This window comes from Camelus ferus, chromosome 12 (assembly GCF_009834535.1).
Source record: "Camelus ferus isolate YT-003-E chromosome 12, BCGSAC_Cfer_1.0, whole genome shotgun sequence".
Lineage (NCBI taxonomy): Eukaryota > Metazoa > Chordata > Mammalia > Artiodactyla > Camelidae > Camelus > Camelus ferus.
Genome location: NC_045707.1, coordinates 32,468,951 through 32,489,822, shown reverse-complemented (window position 1 = coordinate 32,489,822; position 20,872 = coordinate 32,468,951). Strand labels below are relative to the sequence as shown.

The 20,872-nt window shown below is 41.9% G+C and overlaps 1 protein-coding gene and 1 long non-coding RNA gene across 5 annotated transcripts in view; one reads left to right on the top strand and one right to left on the bottom strand.

The window, feature by feature from the left end:
* Positions 1–20,872, bottom strand: part of TBC1D30 (TBC1 domain family member 30) — a 69,711-nt gene that overhangs the window by 35,445 nt on the left and 13,394 nt on the right. The window lies entirely within an intron of this gene.
* Positions 21–10,300, top strand: LOC106730626. Of its 3 annotated transcripts, none has more exons than XR_004324608.1 (4): positions 21–305; positions 1,472–1,592; positions 8,917–9,070; positions 9,272–10,297. It is a non-coding gene; the product is annotated as an uncharacterized LOC106730626 (long non-coding RNA). The 3 variants fall into 3 exon arrangements; XR_004324607.1 differs by adding an exon at positions 4,271–4,321 and having other exon boundaries at positions 61–305; positions 8,917–10,300; XR_001367078.2 differs by having other exon boundaries at positions 8,917–10,299.

Sequence of the window (20,872 nt, the reverse complement as noted above, 5' to 3'; positions counted from 1 at the left end):
GCATCACCGTGCGCAGGCGGGGTGGCCTTAGCTCCCGAGATCCCAGCCCGCTCCCGGCACCTGCGCGAGGGAGCCGCGGAGCCCCGGAGCCACGGAGCCCCGGAGCCCCGGAGCCCGGGGAGCAGAAGCAGCAACAGAGATTTCCGTGCTTCTCCCAAGATCGGGGAGGGGCTGGAGGGGGCACCAAAGTCGCAGGTGCAGAACAGCAGCGAGATGCCAATGCCCACCTCATCGGAGCAGCGTAGGAAGAGAGGTCAGCTGACCGCAGGATGAATCTGGCAGCGCGGCAGAGAAGCCGGTGGGCGGTGAGGCACCAATCTCATCCCAAATTGTGTTCACCTCCTTCCTGGCATCTTGGAGAGGCACGGGAAGCACGTTAAGATAATAATAATATTTTTATTAATGGTTGTTTCTTTTGGAAGAATGGACTTCAAGATAAAAACGTTCCCCATTTAAAAGCAGGGCTTTTTAAAGTGCTTCCCTGTCTCTCCAGCCAAAGACTTCAGTAGTCAGAACTATTAGCGATAATTACTGTTTTAAAAAAAAAAAAAATTCATTCTTGGAAGGGAGGGTATAGCTCAGTGGTAGAGTGCATAATTGGTGTGTACATGGTCCTGTGTTCAATCCCCAGTACCTCCATTAAAAAACTTAAATAAACCTAATTACCCCTCAAAAAAAAAAAAACGTTTTTTTTTAAAAGTCATTCTTAAACTACAGCATTCACCAATGCAATATTAGTCATAAAGATGAATTCGAGTTATAAGAAAAGAAAGGATGTGGAGGGAAAAACCAAAATATCTGTATATGTCAATATTTAGAAAAGGAACACCAGATGGATTAAAAAATTTAAAAGTATTTATATGGAAGGGAATAGTGTAGAAGAGAGAGGAAGAGAAAACAGGTTTCTTTGGATGTGCCTTACATAATTTTGACTCTGGAATAAAATGGTTTCTTTTTTTGGTGGGAGGAGGTAATTAGGTTTACTTATTTATTCTTGGAGGAGGTATTGGGGATTGAACTCAGGACGTCATGCATGTTAAGTATGCGCTCTACCCCTTGAGCTATACCCTCCCTATTAATATTAATAAATCAAACAAAAGAAAACCCTAAAAATTGAAAAGGAGTGGAAACAAATGAAGCTAACTAAATATCCTGTTGATGGCATAAGAACACAAAAAAATAAGTAACTTGCTTTATAGTATTATGACTATCAGTAGTGGTACACATTCTAAGGCCAAATAGAGCTGCAAAGAAATCTTAAATGTCATTCAGTAGCATTATTGTTATTAATAATATTGGTGTTATTTTTTAAATTCTTATGTACATTATAGGATAAGCTAAATATGTCTTTTCAGTGTGGCAGAAAATACAAGTGTTCAAAGAAAAATTTTTTAATCCTGCAATAGTACATTTAAATTGAAAATAATAGTCTGAACTCATCTTTTTTCTTTTCAAAAATACATATACGTAGCCACTGAATAGGTTTAGAACTAAGGACAACCTGGAAGCAATGAACACCCATCCACCACGCACATCCAGGATGAAGTCTCTGAAAACGATTCTCCACTAAAAGGAACCAGCGCTCCTTTCAGGTATGACTGATTCCAGATCTGGGCCAGAAAATGTATAAGCCTGGAACATCCTGATGAGCTCAGGAAGGAAGGAAGTGCTCCAAGACTAATGGGGTCATGGCAAAATGACATGAAAGCCACATGAGTAGGCTACTATTGGCCAAAGATGGAACACTTTGAGCATCAAAAACAAAGGTAGCTATTGATTGAAAAGTACTATTTTTTAAATGCATTCCTAATGATATTCTGAAAGAACTAGAAAAAGTCATATGATGGGCACACATTTTGTAATCAGTACATTCTGGGCATTGAGAATTACCCTCAGAATTTGAGGACAATGTCAGAAATTATATAACACTAAGCATGAAGTATATATTTCATACATAAGAATCTGTTAAAATGAGATTAGTCATCTGCAAAAGTAAACCCAGGGATATGGAAGCTAATCAGTTATGCCTGCCTGAGGTAAAGATGCCTTGAAAAGAGCAGTACTCTGCCTCATCAATTTAAAAGATGAAGTCACTGTTGAACATGTTCGTGATGAACTGTTTGGCTTAGACTTCCCAACATTTCACACCATGCTCAGGTACAGAAACTGAGGCTTCATCAGACTGATGCTTATAGTTTCAGTACATGTTCATTTTCCTTCAGCTTTCTCTTAATTTTTATAAGATGTCCATTGACTGTTCTGGCCTGAGAATGATCACTGAAAGATGTCTGAAGTTTGGTTTTGGCCAGTTTCTTTGAGGGTACCAGAGAGCCCTGGGTGAAGATGGTGATGAACACCTAGAGTGAAAGGAAGAGAACTGGAAGGAGAGGGAAAAATTCAGAACAAGCTGGTAGCTGCATCTCAGTCTCATCCTCCAGAATGCTCTGCTGCTCAAACCATAGAGGGTTTGTGTTCTCTTTTTATGAGAAACCCTAGCACTGGGCCAGCAGGAAAGACAACCACGCCAGCCAAGAGAGGAGCAATGGGCTGTGCTCTGCAACACTGTCTCTGGAGTACAGAGGAGGCCATCCGGGGCTGGCTGACATCCGCCACACACACCAGCGCACTCCCTCTGGCTCAGACTCCATGCTCACCGAGCAAATTTCTCACTGTCATTTGGCTTCCTGAAGAGACTCTGCTGCCGAGGAGGGAATACACTGACCAGTTAACAGCACTCAATATCCCTGAGTTCACTCAACTCTCAGTAAGCTGAAGAAATCAAATGTCTGGGCTGCCAAAGCTCAAGTGTAGACCCTAGATTGCCAACCCACCCAGATATGTCATGGCTGACAAAAAGGTCTCTCTCTGAAATTCTTCAGCTCCAGCACTTTTCTTCCTATTAGTGACAGGGGCTTGTTTACTTTCAAGATAAAAATTCTACATTACAGGGAAACACTGACTCTAAAAAAAAAAAAAGTTCTCTTGAAAATGTCCCCTTCTAAACTACATAGAAATTGAAACCAGCCAAAGAAAAAAAAAAATTAAGAGCTTCTACTATTATAGCAATACGTAACAAAGGAATTAAATAATATTATTTTGTTTACATTGGAGAGGAATGCCAAGACTGCCAACTTTTGGAGCAAACAGATAATTAAGCACTAAAATACAATGCTCTAAAAACAGCCACAGCATAAGCCATATATTTATTATATGACTCATAGTTTCTTTTTCACGTCTGGAATATTGTTTTCCAAAAGCAAAAGACGTCATCTGAAGTCAACTTGCAGAGGAAACAATGCCAGCATGAACTTTGCTTGAGGATCTCAGGTGGCAAAATTTCCAGCCAAAGCCAACTTGCCATCACCCTCTACTGAGTGATCTTTACTAGTCAAATAATATTAGTGCATTCACGTTTGGGCAAATCATACCTTGATGGTCCAGAGCAGTTATGATTTAACCTGAATTTTGGGGAAGGAGGGCTCCATGAAAACTTCACATCGGATGAGAATCTGTTTCTTGCCTTGCTGAAGAAAATGAGTGCTTAGAGGAAACACCCTGAAGTCAACGCTCTCTTCAGACCTGCCTAAAGGCAGGGCCTTAATAAGTAGCTGCTTCAGTTCATTATCCAGGACGGAGCCCACACAGCTGTGAGCTCATGGTGGCAAGCATCATAACCATTTTCCCTCACGAAAGAGACAGAGGCAGGGCAGCAGGAAGAAATCGAGGGGAAAGAAAATAACTTCCAATTATCTGACACAGCGCATGCCGTACATAGGACATTTAATTTTCTTTCTGTATGATTTCTCAGTCATAAAAATCTACTTCTCTACTTAAAAATAGGCATCCTTGAAGACACTCAGGTGTGCCTTTTGTATTTTGTTTATCTCAGAGAAAGGATACTGTCGAACGTGGAACCAAGGAGCTTTGAAATTCCAATGCCAGCTCACACTCAGTTTTCTGCCTTCTGATAGTCCCTGTTCATGTTTTTCTCAGGACCATTCTTTTTAATCAGATACTTTCAAAAACAAAGCCACTCTTGACAGTCCCCCTAAGCACGCTCAAATATTCTGGATGAAGTAGTGAAGAATAACTAGTTTTATTTACAGACCAGAAAGTTTCCAATTCAAAACTTATCTAATATAAAAATGTAATTCCTAGCTGGAGTGGAAGTCCCATTTCAGAGAACCATCCTGGAAATGTACGTAAAACCCTGCAGCCGGGTCCATGCAGTCCCAGACACACAGCTAACCCGAGATTTTCTATTTTCTAGGAAGTATTTCCTTGCTTCAAAATAACTGAAATTGATTCAATACCACTTGAGGTAGGTTTGTGTTGACCACAGAAAGACATCTTTATATTTCTTTTATTCATTCATTCGTGAAATAAACATTTACTCCTCAAATGCTGTAGGAAAGGCATTGTGCTGTGACCCATGGGGAATGAAAAGTATGAATTCAGTACATTCTCTAACCTCAGGAAGCTTTTAGTTTACGGAGGGACAAAGTGGGTCGTGATAGGACAGTGGAAAAGGTTTACTGAAAATACTATGCAAAGAAATATTGCTATGAGTTATGTCAAAAAGTGTTCTGCCTATGTTTTCCTCTAGGAGTTTTATAGTATCTGGCCTTATATTTAGGTCCATTATGAATTTTTTTTTAATATAGTGTGAGAAGATATTCTAATTTCTTTCTTTTACATGTAGCTGTCCACTTTTCCCAGCACCATTTATTGAAGAGGCTGGCTTTCCCCATTGTATATTCTTGCCTCCTTTGTTGCAGATTAATGACCATAAGTGTGTGGGTTTATTTCTGGGCTTTCTATCCTGTTTAATTGATCTGTGTGTCTGTCTTTGTGCCAGTACCATATTGGGTTTTTTGCTTTGTTTTGTTTTGTTTCATTTCGTTTTGGTGGGGGGGGGGGTCCATAGTGTTTTGATTACTGTAACTTTGTAGTATAGTCTGAAGTCAGGGAGCACAATTACAGCAAATATCTTATGATAACTATAAATGAAGTACAACCTTTAAAAATTGGGAACCACTATATTGTACACCTGTAACTTATATAATATTACACATCAACTATACTTCAGTACAATAGTTAACTTAATACTACGCAAGTACTTGGATACCATTATCTCTACCTCCTCCTAAGTATCATACATCCTAATTTTTCCCCAGAGCGTCATCTCATTGAACTGTTAAATTTCACCTGAAAGCAGACCAAGAAAAAGGTCACCTCTGCTCTAATTATCACCTCTGCTCTAATTTCCAGTTCTGGAACTGGAAAACTGAGACCCATCATTTTAGAAGATGAAATCATTGTTCGAACCAGGTCACAATGAAGTAGACAGCTTAGATTTCCCAACCTTTACACCAAGGCATTCTGAGATCCTTTGGACCTAGCTGAGGCCTGTGAAAGGAGAGGTTTCTCCGCCTGTTGATGCAGATTAGTTTGGCTTAGAAATATATGTTCCTAGAGAGGAAAAAGGCGATGCCTTTGAAAATAATATGCTTAATTTTGATGGTGAGAATAGACAAGTATCAGGAAGAGGAGAGAGATTCGAATTAACGTGAATGTTGGTTTGGCTGGCCCGGGAGCCTCCGATCTCCCAGCTGGGTCCATTCAGAAGAGAAGACGCAGAATGTGTGAACCCGACCGGGGAGCTCGTGAAACTGCACCTGGGAAGGCCTCCTCCGGGAGGCAACGTGGTGTGTCAGAGAAGTGCTGGCCGTGGAGGCAGGCAGACCAAGCTTAGAATTCTAACGCCCATACTCACTGGCTCTCTGTTCTTGGGCAAATTACTTAATTTCTGGGTTTCAGTTTCCTCATCTTTAGGATTGCCGATACCTACTTGAGTAACCGTGAGAATTAAGTGGCATGATGAAAGTCAAGGTACTAACACTGGCAGTGGTACCAGGAGGCACTCAATACACTTGCACGTGGGAGTCCTTCTTTGTGCTTGTGGTTAGTGTACAAGATAAAGATTAAAATGGGCCTGTTCTCGGTCTACTGGACGTCCGCCCAGCAGAGGACCAGGACCTGACCCACAGGGAAACACTGACCGGCCAGAACACCCCCTCTGAGGTCCTCACCGGATGTTCCTCTTCCGCTTTCTTCCCCTGGTGCCCTCACTCAGCGGGAGGAATACTGTGTTTAGCATCAGGTCCACTCCAAAAGGCAAAATCAGAACTGCTAACTGGGGTCACAGAGAAGCAGACCTCAAAATGTAAGGAAGCTCCAACTGTAATAAAACGTTAGCCTCAGGAGATCATAAATGTCCTTTCTCTGGAGTTCTCAGGCAGAAACTGCCAGCCCAGCAGTCAGGAGTGCTGTGAAAGGACATTTAAAATGAGGTGAGAGTCAACTACCAATAGGAGTAAAGCAGCTTCCAACACTGTGATTCTCTGAGATCAACTGAACTGATATTCAGAATCTGTTACTCTGTACAAATTTCTCAATCCAATATAAATGTTGACCAAATAGAATACTTCGAGAACACAGTTCAGACTGTTACAGTGTCGGGTAAACTCAAGTCTAAGCAAGAAAGATCCTGTTGGCTTCACTCCTCATTACGGATATTTTTTAAATGTACCATCATACTTTCTTGACTTAAAAAGAGTCGTCTGAACAAACTGAATTTTTATGTATTTATTAAAAATCTTACATTTTCTTTGTATTATTATTCTCATTGTCTAAGAGTCCAGGACAGGTATTAGGAAAGAACTGCAAATCATGTTAGGAACTACCTTAAAAGGGAAATGCATGTCTCCTGAGCTGCACAGGTGACAGGTACCTGGAGGGAAGAGGAATTCTATGGGATGTCAGTCAATACAGGCCTCAGCATTTTAAAGGGTAGTGTATCTGGTGACTGACATTCACTTTTATATTTACCTCCACAGAGATAAGGGAGTTCACCAGGGTAGTCTTACACATGGTCATAAATGTGTTCCAGTTTTTGCAAGTCAACCCAAAGGTTTGGTTATAGAGAAAAAATCCTAGGGAAGCAGACGCTTTTAATAAATAGACTTTCGATGTGTTCCTTCTCTTCTGGAAGCAGTACAGGTGTGGCCTACTATACTCATGGACTTAATATAGCAGCACTGGCACCTTTAATTACCGCTGTCTGTAGTCCCAGTTTATGACCGAGTGTCACTCGGCGGTACGTCAGTCGGGCCTAATGCCAGCATCAATCAATATGCCAGCTGCTAAGGAGGGAACAGGTCATGTCTAAAGAAAGTTACCTCTGGTGTCTCTAAATTTTAAGCCTTCCTAATACTTGAAAACTAAGTCCCACGAGGTATCCTGGGAAAATTCAAAATAATTTTTTAGCACAGGGCCTGACACAGTAGAGACTCGGTAAAATGTTTTAATTGCATCTATGACATAAAGATCAGGCTAGGATCCTGCTGATTGGCCATTTTTAAATGGCACCTGCTTTAATACGTGCATTTCAGACGCCAGAATTCTCCCACCCCCTCACCTGATTCATCCACGCCCTTGAATTATTTATAGGTGGACCTTTTCTTCTCCATAGAGCACACTCCCCTGTGAGCACAGGGACTGACTGACTCACTGTTGTGCCTCTCCCCTCCCTTGCCTGCCGCTGGCATGGGCCTTGTGCACATCTGACACTCAGGACATGAACATTAACAATACATAACATCATGACCTCATCATGTCAAGAGCCAGACCTTCCCACTCATTTAAGAAGGGCTTTTTATTCAACTACAGAGAAATTAGCAGATGTGTTTATGAACAGTATTTTGACTGACATTTACGCGACGTACCAAAAAAAATCCACAAACACTATTCTTAGTCTCCCTGACAAGTTTCCAAAATATGTGATGCTCAAATACCACATATTCGCTCTACTCATCAAATCAAAGATGCTCCTGAAATTCTAGGCATGATTGCAGTCAGCCAGTATGGTAGCTAAAATCACCACCTCTACACAGTCCTGGGTTTGATCCCATTAAATCAATCAATCAATAAATGAAATAAAATCATGGACTCTAGAACCAGCTACCTGGATTTGAAACCTGGCTCCACCACTCAGTAACCATGTAAACTTAGGTAAGTTCATCATCTCAGTTTCCTCATCCATAAAATGGGACAACTCAAGTATCTACTTCATAGGAGTTATTCTAAGGACCAAATGATGCAGGGAAAGCATTTACCATACTGCCTGGCTCTATATAAATGACTTATATCATTAATATATACTATTAAAAGCACTTATAATATTTTTTAAAGGAAAGACATTTTAGGCTTACCCATCAACACTGGTACAGATTACAAACGAAGCTGCCTGGTCACTCAAGCATCTTTGCTCTTTAATTATGTTACCTTCCATTTGGGCAAAGAGATTTTAGTGCAAAACCAGGAAGCCCATAAAAGGCAACATTCATGTAAGTTGACAGACTTGTTCCTATTTCTCATCATCTTGATTTTTTTTTTTAACATGTTCCCTGGGGAAAATTCACTTCAATGCAAACAGGCTAATCCTCCCTTGCTCGTCATAAATTAATAAAGCCCCAGCATTAATTACCCAACAGCCTCTTGCTTTGCAAGATCACTGCAAGGGAGAAATCAATCTTTCACAGCAGAATTTAAGAAAGCAATTTTCTTCTCAGTCTTTCTACTCCTCCAGTATTATAGCTTTTTTTTTTTAATAATACAGGCTGTTTTCTAAAGTTTGGTTCAATCATTTTATTTTAAAGGGCTTCCCATCATTCATTAGGAAGGTCTGGTCTTTCAATGTATTTTGATTATTTGCAATATAAGTAAGTTTGATGGTGTACTCTATCCATTCCTACATGTGCTGGCCAATTCCTCAAGTTGGGTGTTGCAAATACACCCTAGAAGGAGAAAGAGCTTGCCAAAAAAATCATTTGCATACATTTGTCAATTTGCCAGGACTATATTTGCTAGTGGAGACGCACAAAGAGAGAGAAGCAAGGATAAGAGGAGGAGAAAAAGAAGTAACTGCCAGCACCAGTACCAGCTGCCTGCCACGGAGCAGGCCCTGCGCTAGGGCTTCAGTGACCTCGTCTCGTTTTAACCCAACAAGGTAAACACTATTTCCCAAGAGATGGGGAGTAAAAGGAGAGTGTGCACATTTATCACCAGGGTAATTTTTTTACTCGGCATGGGGTGGGGGAAATGACTAAAAGAAAATATATTCAAATATAAATAGTTAACTCTGAGTGGTGGGAAGAGGGATTTACTGTATTATTCCTGGTACTTCCCTGATTTTCTTTTTTTCCTGAAGGAAGGAAGGAAAAAAAGAAGGAACAAAGAGGTTAAATAAGTTTCCCAAGGTCATACAACTAATAAGTCGTGAAGCTGAACCTAAGTCTACGTCACTGGAAAGCCACACTCTGTCCACCAAGCCAATAAAATATAACCAGATATTTTTGATCTGAGCAGGATCAAAAAACATTTTGGAAGTCCTGCAAGGAGACTTGTTCACAGCCCCATTTATGTTACCAAGTGAACGAAACATCCATCATTCCCTCAAACTCCCCGTGTATTATTTACCTACTAAAACAAGGTACTGGTAGAGAGAACAAAGCAGCAGCATCCAACAAGGTCAGCCCAGCACTGCCAGCTGAACAAAAAAATTCCACGATGCCGGAGCCAATGAGCGAAGCCCTTAGGTAAGGATTACAGAAGACCAGCTGTGCCCTGCGTGACGCACAGCAGGCATGCAGGAGTTCATCAGAGCCTATGGCGAGACAGGGCTCGGTGGAGCCTCACAGGGCAGTCCTTTCTGCATCAACCCACCCTCTAACTCATCCAGGAAAAATCTAGGCCACCTTGAAGTTCCCCCAAGAAACTGCAAATATGATTTGTCTCTGAAAACAATTTGCCAAATGTGAAACAGGGAACAGGAAGCTGGTTCGTTAGCTGAGAAAGCAACAAACCAAAGGTCCCTCTCCATAGAGAGACAATGTTAAATAAATGATGAGGACTTGGGGTATGATCGATCTTGAATCATTTTTGTGCCACTGTTGTGTTCCCCCTCGTGCAGGGACCAGCTGTCACAATCACTGGGTTTCAGAGTTAGGATAACATGAGGTGATTCAACTAAATTGCCCAGATTTTTAAAAACATGTTTGAAAACTCTTGCACACTATCACACACAGAAAAATCTCATTACCCGCTCACTGATGTTGAAGCTTCAATGCCGTGAGTCAGCACTTGAGATGCTCCCTTGCTGTATGTCCAACACTTAAATTACAGAATTTGATGTACAACCGGTCAGAATGGCTATCATTAAGAAGAACACAAACAGTAAGTGTTGGCAAGAATGTGGGGGAAAAGGAACACTCTAACATTGCTGGTAGGAATGCAAACTGGTGCAGCCACAGTGGAAAACAGTACAGAGGTTTCTCAGAAAAACTAAAAATAGAACTACCACATGACTCGGCAATTCCACTCCTGGTAATACAGCCAAAAAAACAAAAAAACTAATTCAAAAAGATACATGCACCCCAAAGTACATAGCAGCATTATTTATAATTGCCAAGATATAGAAGCAACAGATGAACAAATAAAGAAGATGTAGTCTATACAGACAATGGAATACTACTTGGCCATAAAAAAGAATGAAATTTTGCCATTTGCAACAATATAGATGGACTTGGAGGGCTTTATGCTAAGTGAAATAGGTCAGACAGAGAAAGACAAATACTATATGGTATCACCTATACATAGAATCTAAAAAAATACAACAAACTAATGAATAAAACAAAAAAGAAGCAGACTCACAGATACAGAGAACAAACCAGTGGTTACCAGTGGGGAGAGGGGAGGGGGATGGCAGGACAGGGGTAAGGGCAAAAAAGGGTTATTATGGGATTATATGAAATCATGTGTTTGAAAATTTTGAAAATTGTAAAGCACTACAGAATTCAAAGAATCTTTCATTCTAAAAAAAAAACCATAGAAATAAAAAATAAAAACAAAATTGGCGTACAATTTGATTCAAAATGAACTTTAGTCAAAGAGAAACATTTAGAATGCCTCTACCACCCTGCCTGACCTCATTCAATAAGTTGGGATCACCCAGAGGGATGCTGCAGGCAGCAAATTTAACTCTGGCTGAATCTTCCATGAGGAGAAATTTAGGTTAGGCCAGTGAAGTGGGTTTACCATCTCCTAATCTTCCTTGCTTCCTAGCAGTAAGGGCAGTTGAGTTCTAAGACAGATTACTAGGGCCTAAAGGAAAAGGTTGTCAGGGAGATATTCCCAGGGGAAAAAGGTCAAAGAACAATTGAGAGCAACAATGTCTAAGACTCGGTTCAACAGTCACCATCCCTCGTCTCCTTTCATGCTGGAGCTTTCCTCCGCGTCACCCTGAGACCTTCAGTGAAGTGTGTCACCCACAACCAGGCTGCAGCCTCATGCCAGTGGTACTCTGGGAACCTTAAGAGGAAGACTGCATTTAGAGTGAAGGGCAGGAGTGCAGAGAAAAGACAGTGCTGCAGGAACAGACAGCACGTGACAGTGGAGAAGCAGGCTGGCCCCAACAGGACGGCTGTGAAACCACCCACTCTCCCACCAGGTCCCCTATAAGGGCTGTCGGGAGTGGCGGCTGTATTTGCAATTGGTTGTCTCTAGTTCAGGAGGTCACTTTTCATTTCTCCAAAGCCACGCAATCAAGGGGAGTGGGGGGGGAGGCGGAGCAGTTGGGGGTAAGGGTCAGGATGGGGGCTTCGCACTGAACAGAGCATGGGGGGTGCTGCCAGCAGAGCACCCATCCTCTGATGGGAACAGCTGGGAAGACAAAAGCCTGGCAGGGAGGAGAAAGAGGGGCAGGAGGAGGAGGGAGGGGAAGACATTGTCAAGAGATCCCTAACTCCACGAGGTCGAGGAGCAAGTCTTCAGACTGGGCCTGAAGCATGACTAATCTGAAATCACAAACAAGGCGGGTGGTACAAATCTCAGATGCAGAAGGAAGCCTACGGGAGGAAAACAAATCACAAGATCACACTGGGGAGACCAGACAGGACAGAAAGCAGATGGACGGAGAAAAATAGTTCAGGATGGAGGCTGTAAAGACTTCAGGGTACTAACGGGGTGTTTTTTTATCTAGTACCATATGGATGGCACAAGGACAGGCCTGCTGTGCTTAAAAAGTCAGAGTTACCCCCTGTTCACAGTAGCATTGCTCCCAAAAGTCAAGGGGTAGAAGCAAACCAAGTGTCCATCGATGGATTAATGGATAAACCAAATTGGAATATCATTCAGCCTTAGAAAGGAAGAGATTCTGACACATGCTACAATGACATAGACGAACCTTGAGGACATTATGAATGAAGCCAGTCACAAAAGGACACGTACTCGGTGGTGGCTGCCAGGGACAGAGGAGAGAGAGGAATGGGGAGTTATTGCGTAATGGGTGCTGGGTTTCAGTTTCGCAAGAAGAGTTCCAGAGTTGGATGGTGATGATGGTTGCACAACAATATGACTCGACTTAATACCAATGAACTATGCAGTTAAAAATGGTTAAGATGGCAAAGTTTATGTTATATGTATTTCATCACAATAAAAAAAAAAAAGAGAGAGAGATACCCTTAAAAAAAAAAAAAAGGCCAGAGAGTTGCAGATCAGCAATTGGTATTAGGCAGTTTGGAATATGACTTTCTTATGGCAGTATTTTCCAAGACATGGTTCATCTTAGGCATACTTTTTTTTTTTAATTGAAGTACAGTCAATTACAATGTGTCAGTTTCTGGTGTACAGCACAATGTCCCAGTCATGTGTATACATACATATATCCGTTTTCATATTCTTTTTCATTAAAGGTTATTACGAGATATTGAACATAGTTCCCTGTGCTAAACAGAAGAAACTTTTTTTGAGCACCTACTCCGTGCAAGCACTGTGCTAGACACCAGGAACATCAAGACTGGTGAGTAAGGCACAGTCCAGCTTGAGATGCAGACCAGGAACAGAGCACAAAATTCCATGTGGCCGGGACGAGCCTGAGCCATGTAAGCACCTAATTCAGACTACGCAGTCAAAAGTACTTTCCAGAAGAAATGATGTTGGATCCTCAAAGTAGAAGTTACCATAGAGAGATGGCGGAGAAAAGAGGACCAGAGAGAGGAAATAGCAGGTGGCAGGAGAGAACATGGTCAAGTTTAAGGACCATGTGTAATTCACCCTGCCTGGAGCGCTGAGTGGGAAGGAGCAATTTGAAGAGAGGAGGATGGACATTCAAATGGCACCCACACATCAACAATGAAAATTATTCTTCTAAGCAGTGACAAACCAGTTGGGGGAAGGATGCTTTAGCTTCTGATCCATGATCAATTTTGTGGGAAATGCCACTAACAGCATATTAGGACAAGCACAGAATAGGGACCTGAGAGCACCAACTACTCATTTGGCCTTATGATCTTTGGGGGACTGGGGGTAAAATACACATTCACATGAAATGTACCATCTTAACCATTTTTTAGTGGACCGTTCAGTAGTAAGTACATTCACACTGTTGTGCAACCAGTCTCCAGAACTCTTCATCTTCTCAAACGGAAACTCTCCATCCGTTAAACAAGTCCCCACTCCTCCCTCTTCCAAGCCCCTGGCAGCCACCAGTCTACTCTGTCTCCATGAATTTGACTAGTCTATGTACCTCATATAAGTGGTACCTATTTGTCTTTTTGTGACTAGATTATTTCATTTAGCATTATGTCCTCAAGCTTCATCCATGTTGTAGCCTACGTCAGAATTTCCTTTCTTTTAAAAGGTAAATTATATTCCAACATAAGTACTTACCACATTTTGTTCATCCATTCATCCATCGATGGACATTTGGGTTGCTTCCACCTTTTGGCTATTGTGAATAATGCTGCTATAATTGTGGGTGTACAGATATCTTTCCCAGACTCTGCTTTCAATTCTTTTGGGTATACGGTTGACCCTTGAACAACATGAGTTTGAACTGCGCTAGTCCACGTATATGCAGATTTTGTCAATAAACACTACAGTTCTACACTATCTGCAATTGGTTGAATCCGCAGATGCAAAACCATGGAAACAGAGAGACTTGAGTATCCGAGGATTTCAGTATCTGCAGCAGGTCCTGGAACCAATCCCCTGCAGACACTGAGGGAAACTGCATACTCAGAAGAACTGCTGGGTCATACGGTAACTCTATTTTTAATTTTGGGAGAATCACTTTCCCATAGCAATAGCAACATTTTACTTTCCCTCCAAAAGTGCACAAGGGTTTCAGTGTTTTGCACATTCTTGCCAACACTTATTTTCTGGGTTTTTTTTGTTTGTTTAATAGCAGCCATCCTAATGGATGTGAGGTGGTTGCAACCATCTTTATGCTTCTGATCCTCCAGTTTCTGCATCTGTAAAATGAGTGTGTTGGTCTAGATGACCCCTGAAGATCTCAATTTTCATTACTGTATGAATTGGGAGGAGAATTGGGCTGATTTACTGGGAAAACTCAGTCGGGTCATTTAGTCAATCTGAGGCTTGTATTCCCTAACTATATTGACAGCACTGACACACACTGTGGATACGGCTTCAAGTAAAACAGACTGAAATTCAAGTGCAAGGAGCATTAACTTAATGGGACAGTTTAAGAGAGCCTGGTCCCCACCATCAGTGGAGATGACATGGATACCACTGGATACTGGAAGTGACTGGTCCACATAGGTGGAGCGAACTTCACAGTCCATGGATCTTCCCACAGGTGGGGCTGATTATGGGCAATGACTATAAGAAAGACAGCTTCTGCTCATTGTTCAAATGTCACTCACACAAAGGGATAAATTGATTGCAACTAAATTTTTTTAAATGGTCAGGCTGAGATGGCAGAGTGAGATGGTCATCTCCCCAGGAAATTTTGTTTTTCTGATGTGGGGTGAATCCTCCCCACTCTCAAACACAGCAGCCAAAACTTTTGAAAACGTACTTTCTCAATGAGACACCCTGAAGTCACCAGTAAGCCCCCAGAGAGAATGCTGTTTTTACCAACAGGTCCACAAAGGCAAGCAGGATGGTTTGCAGAAAAGCCAGCAACAACAAAAACAGAATCCAGGACTCCTAAACTCACAACCCAATACTGGTTGCAAACTTAGCTTCTCCTCCAAAAAGGAGAATTAGTATCACATCTTTCCAAGAATAACAACAACAAAATCTATTACTATGGATGTATATAGACTTGAGCTCTGTGTAAGTCCCTGTCCTTCTGTAGGAGGGCTGCAACACGGCAGACCTCAATGTGGGACTCGAACTTGAGACACCTCCCTAATGATCTGTTAAGAATCATCACCAACACCTGAAGACCACAAACCTCACGACCCACAAGGATTGAAGGTTGAGTCCCTTACACTTTCTGGATTATCCTGGGAGAAATAGGGCAGAAAAAGCTCAGGGAGGGCCACCAGCGTGGGCCGAAGGAGATATGTCCCAAAAGAATCAAGACGTATGGAGAAAACAAGGAAATGACTTTGGTGCCCTTTTTCCACTAGATTTTCACTGTATTACATAACTGGGTCTAGAAGCTGTGTGATCTGACAAATGAGAAAACTGCTGCATATCAGAGGTGAGGGGCTGGGCGGGAAGAACAGAGGGCAGGTCCCAGATCAGGGAAAGGGGCAAGCCTGCCCTCTGATGGCCATCCTGGGTAGTGGCAGCGAGATGTGAGAAGATCTCCACTTTGAGCTGGAGGAACTAACCGCACAAAAAACCAAGGCGCCCAGCTCCAGCCACTTTCATACATGGCAGACCTTATGGGAGGGATCGCATGTCAAACAGCAAACTCTGATGCTGCCTTAGTGACCATGTCCTGGCACATTCCTTTCTGCAAATGGTGTTGAGATGGCAATACTGGAGAAGACCAAAAAAGAGCCCAGTTTATAAGCCTAGGCATGGGCTATGATGTGTGTTCATTAGAAACAATTTCCTTCCAAAATAAGATATTAAAATATATTTCTATACAGAGTCCATTATAAACATCTACTCGTTCATGCCCTCCCCGGGAAAAAAACAGTGCATTATTATTCAATGACATCGAAAGTAAAATCGTAACAGAAATGCCAAGAAGCAGGTAGAGGAAAAAAAGTCCTGCAGTTTGGGGAGGGAGATAGGCCAGAGGCATACTTAGAATTAGTTAGGTAAGGGGGGAGGGCAGAGCTTAGTGACAGAGGGCGTGCTTAGCGTGCACAAGGTCCTGGGTTCAATCTGCAGTACCTCTATTAAAACAAATAAATAAACAGACAAACCAAATCCCCCCTCCAACAACAACAACAAGAATTAGGTAGGTAAGATTGCACAGTGCTGTTAAGGAGATACTCTATAAAGACAAACCAAATTATCTGTCTTTTCTATTCTTCGGCTGCCTGATATATAAATTTTCAAATTATTTTTCAGACTTTCTAACTAGAATGGTATCAGCTAATTTTCTCCACTCACTTCATCCTCACATAGAGATAAGGTTGCACTATCGCTATCAGTTAGTATTGTGCACTAACATAATAAATGTTTACTTATCCAATAGCTTCTGTCAAATAACCATACCCCCAAACAGCGTTCATCCCAGCTGAGAAGGCAGTTGACACACACTTAGTGTTCTATGTTCAACAGGCAATTACACTAGACTAATTCTGAGGGTCCCTCTAGCTCCAATTTCTTATCCAGAAATACTAGATTACTAAGAGTACCCCGAGTGCCGGATGTCCTCCCAGCCTCTCACCATTATCTCTGCCTGGAACATTTCCCCCACCCCGCCCCGCCCACCCTCAGCCACAGAGCACATTTCTATCATTCTTCTAATCCTAGTTCTCTGAAGTGCTTCAGGAAGGACTTGCGTGGTTCTCACCTTTGACACACAGGCAATTGCCTACTTTCAGATATAATGTGTGTCCCCAAAACATGTTTACATATCATCTTTTCAAATCAAACACATAAAAGAACAAACTCCTTACCTGTTATTGGAGAAGAGTAAGCCATCCTTTCCCAAAGAGCTAAAAAAGTCTAAAATTCCTAATTATGATTATCCAAACCTCTTCCTCACATAATCCCATCCTATCAACTTTTTTTTTTTTTAATGTGAGGAACCCCAGCAACCTTTACAATTGCCTTAAAAAGGCAAGTATCTAAATGCTGGTGGAAAGGGCAGTCTCTGAACCTCCCTGCAGCAGGAATAATGATAGTCATAGTAAATAATATGAACAGTCACTGTTCTATAAGCATTTTATATAATTTAACTCACTTAATTTTCATAACCACCTTATGAAACGGGTATTATCATCATTCCCCTCCCTCTCTTTTTTACTGATGAGAAAAATAAAGCACAGGATGTCAAAGAACTTACAGGAGACTGCATCTCTAGTAAGTGGCAGACCCAGGATTCATCCCCTGCCTTGACAATACAGAGGATGTAAATTTAACACAGTTCTTAAAACTTAAAAGAGAAAGAGAGCTCCCCCTGCTGGCTGGATATATAGTTTTCTTTTGTCATATCTGATAGCAAAGGTACCACCAACCAGGGGAGCCCTGAGTCACCAACCAGCCCAGTGAGTTTCGGCAACACTTCTTTTCTTTTTTAATTGACGTACAAGTTGATTTACAACATTGTGTTAGATTTAGGTGTACAGCATAGTGATTCAGTTTTTTGAGGGCTTTTTGGGGGGGGGGTTGTGGTTTTTTGGTTTTGGGTTTTTGTTTTTTGCTTTTGTAAGGTTATATTTGGCAACACTCTTAATTTAACTCTTCCGCACTTCACTTTGCTTTGCCCTAAGTTTGGGAGTAAACAGAAATCAAGATTAAGTTCTCTCCTGGTTCTAAATTATGAAGACTTTGAGATTCAGATTTTTTTCTTCTAAAAACCAGTTCTCTTTGTAATGAGGTCACAAGAAACATCTACTCTTTTTTCCCCCAAAGCCACAAGAGTCTCTCAGAAGTTCAAGGTTTAAAAGCTATTGCAGTACTTCCAATATTTCACAAATATACAGTATGGGTAAGAGCAAACTGTGACCAAATGGAAAAACAAGTCTTGGTAGCAAACTAAGAGTTTAAAGAAAACAAGAGGAAACTGTTGCTAAAATACATTGTAAGCAATTATACTCCAGTTTCCTTCATCTAGGCATAGTCTTACTAAGTTACTTTAGGGCAGACCAAGCTGCTAATTATATATCAAAAACAAACCTGAATCTGTTATCAATATTAACAAATTTGTGCCAAAATTCACAATTCTGCAACCAAGTTCCAAACGTAAGGCAAATCTCCCTTAATCTAAATGCTAACTTGTTTATATGTCAATTACATCTCAATAAAGCTGAAAAATGCTCATTTCTTTCCATCTATCAAAACAAATGAGCTTATGAAAAAAGGAATACACTAATCTGGGTTAAGAAGGAAGACTGAAAAAAATTCTATCTGATTTTGGTCCCCATCCAAATTACAGTAAAAGTACAGTTAAAGAGATTTTTGTTTATCATAACCCACAAGGACCAGGGGGAAAAAAAGCAACAGAGACACCAGCAATAGAATTCTGAAGCTGAAAAAGCAAACGGACAAGTAGAAATTGACTAAGCAGATCCTAGAAAACCCAGATCCCAAAGTGGCATGGGAAAGCTGAACTCCAGCCTCTACTACACCATGTATTCCACAAAAGACTCCGAGACAGGCAGCCAGGTCTCGAGGAGGCTTAGTAAGGAGATCGGGGAGAAAGCTGTCGAGAAGCAACTGCATCCCTCAACCCGCTCCTCTGCTTCAGGAGGCTGGACGATCACTCGTCTCCCACCCCTGCAAAAGCCTGAAGTTTTCGTTTCAAGCAGAGGGCTGCTGGACAACCAGCTGGGGGTGAGTCCTTGACCTAAAGCAGAGGGATTCAGTGACCATACACGTACTGAATGCTGAAAGCAGAGACCCAGCTCATCCGTCCAGCAGGAAGGCAGAGGACTCCTCCCTGAGGAAGCCCACCAGCTCCACAAGAAACACGTGAAGACACTGACCTGGGAGGGGCTCTATAAGAAAGGGCCCACCCAGTGGGGAGGGCGTAGCTCAGTGGTAGAGCACATGCCTAGCATGCATGAGGTCATGGGTTCAATTTCCAGTACCTCCATTAAAAAAGATAAATAAACTTAAGCATTTCCCCCACCTCACCCCCCCAAAAAAACAGAAAGGGCCCATCCAGATGACCCTTTAGAAGAGCTCAAAGTCCATAAGCTTTACTGGGGAGCTCAGGGTCCAAGCTGTTCTTTTAGATTCTCACAGTTATGAGCAGACAGCCAAGAATTACCAAACATCTGAGGAAAGGCTCTTAACTATAACAGCAGCTTTGAAAGTTTCCTTCCTCCCTGTACCATCTATTTCCTCCAAATTGCCATTTTCCGTTTGTCTGTTTTAGTCTCTATCACATCCTTAGAGCAATAAGAAGATATATAGCATCTACGAAATTAAGAACAGAATACCATATATTTACATGAAACATTCAAACAACAACCTGAAAAAGAGGTCTCAGTAACAGGATTGGAAAATAAAGTTGAGACAATCTCTGAGAAAGTAAAGCAAAAAAACAGATATGGAAAATAAGAAAGAGGGGACTATTACAGAACTGGCCCAGGAGTTCTGACAGCCAAACAACTGAATTTCAGGAAGAGGAAAAGGGGAGGGGGCATAAAAGGAGGGAGGAAAAGCAGTCAAAGAAATAATTCACATAAATTTTCCAGAACTGAAAGACGTTAAGTTGCCTGATTGAAAGAGCTTGCCTAGGCCCACCCAGCACGATGCATGAAAAGGGATCCACGCTCAGCAACGTGATGGTGAGTTTCAGAAGAACAGGGACAAAGAGAAGCTCCCACAAGCTTGCAAAGAGGGAAAACAAACAGTCTCCAGGACAAAGGATGAGGAAACAGAAAGGCTTCAGACTTCTCAAGAGCAACAATGAAAGCAAGAAGGCAATGGAGCAGGTCTAGAATCGTCAAAGCCAGGATGTAATAAAAACATTTTCATTCCTGCAGAATTTCCAAAACTTTACCTCACAGGCACCCTTACTCAAGTGGATATGGGCAATGATATAAAAAATAATCATCAAGAAAGAAGAAAACATGGGACACAGGAAGGAAGAGACCTGACAGAGGAGACAAGAGGGCCTCCAAGGTGAGAGTGAAGAGAGACCCCAAGACAGCATCTGTGCACCAGACAGCGTACAACTAGCACACAGGGGAGCAGTGAGCCCAGCCGCAGTCAACACAAGATGCTCCCTGCCGCTGGACCCTCTTTCTAACTTGAGGAGAGAACGCCCAGGAGAGCTGGTCCAGATTCTCATCTGCTCTTGTGTCCTTCACAGCATGCTGGCGAAGTGCCTGCTCTCCATCCCCTCCACGTCCACCAAAGTGTTCTGCTTTGACCCACTTCTGGGAGCAAGAGCAAGAGCAAGGCCACTGGCGAGCTTCAAATCAAAACTAAGCAGCAGTCCGCTCCCCCAGCTTCGCTGATCATTCAGCAACCAGCCCAAACTCCAGCCCTGGCAGAGGCCACAGGACTCGCTTATAACCTGGCCCTCTGACTCCCCCAGAAGGGGCTCCTGTGAATTCTCAGGGGAACCCAGCATCATGACCCAGAAACAGTCTGGTTTTTATCTTTTGAGAGCTTTTCTCTAACAGAAGCAACATTATCCTTTCCCTACACAACTAGGCCTGAGCGTGCTACTCAGCTTCTCAAAACTGTATATCGTTCCCTAGTGACCAAGCTTTGTTTGCTGTGTGTGTGTGTTTCAGCAAGTAATTTTTAGTATTTCATAGTAGAAAAAATAAATAAAACATGGAAAATCACATTGTGATTAATAATAAATGTACTTGTCATTACATCATTTTAAAAAAAGCTATATATTGTTTAG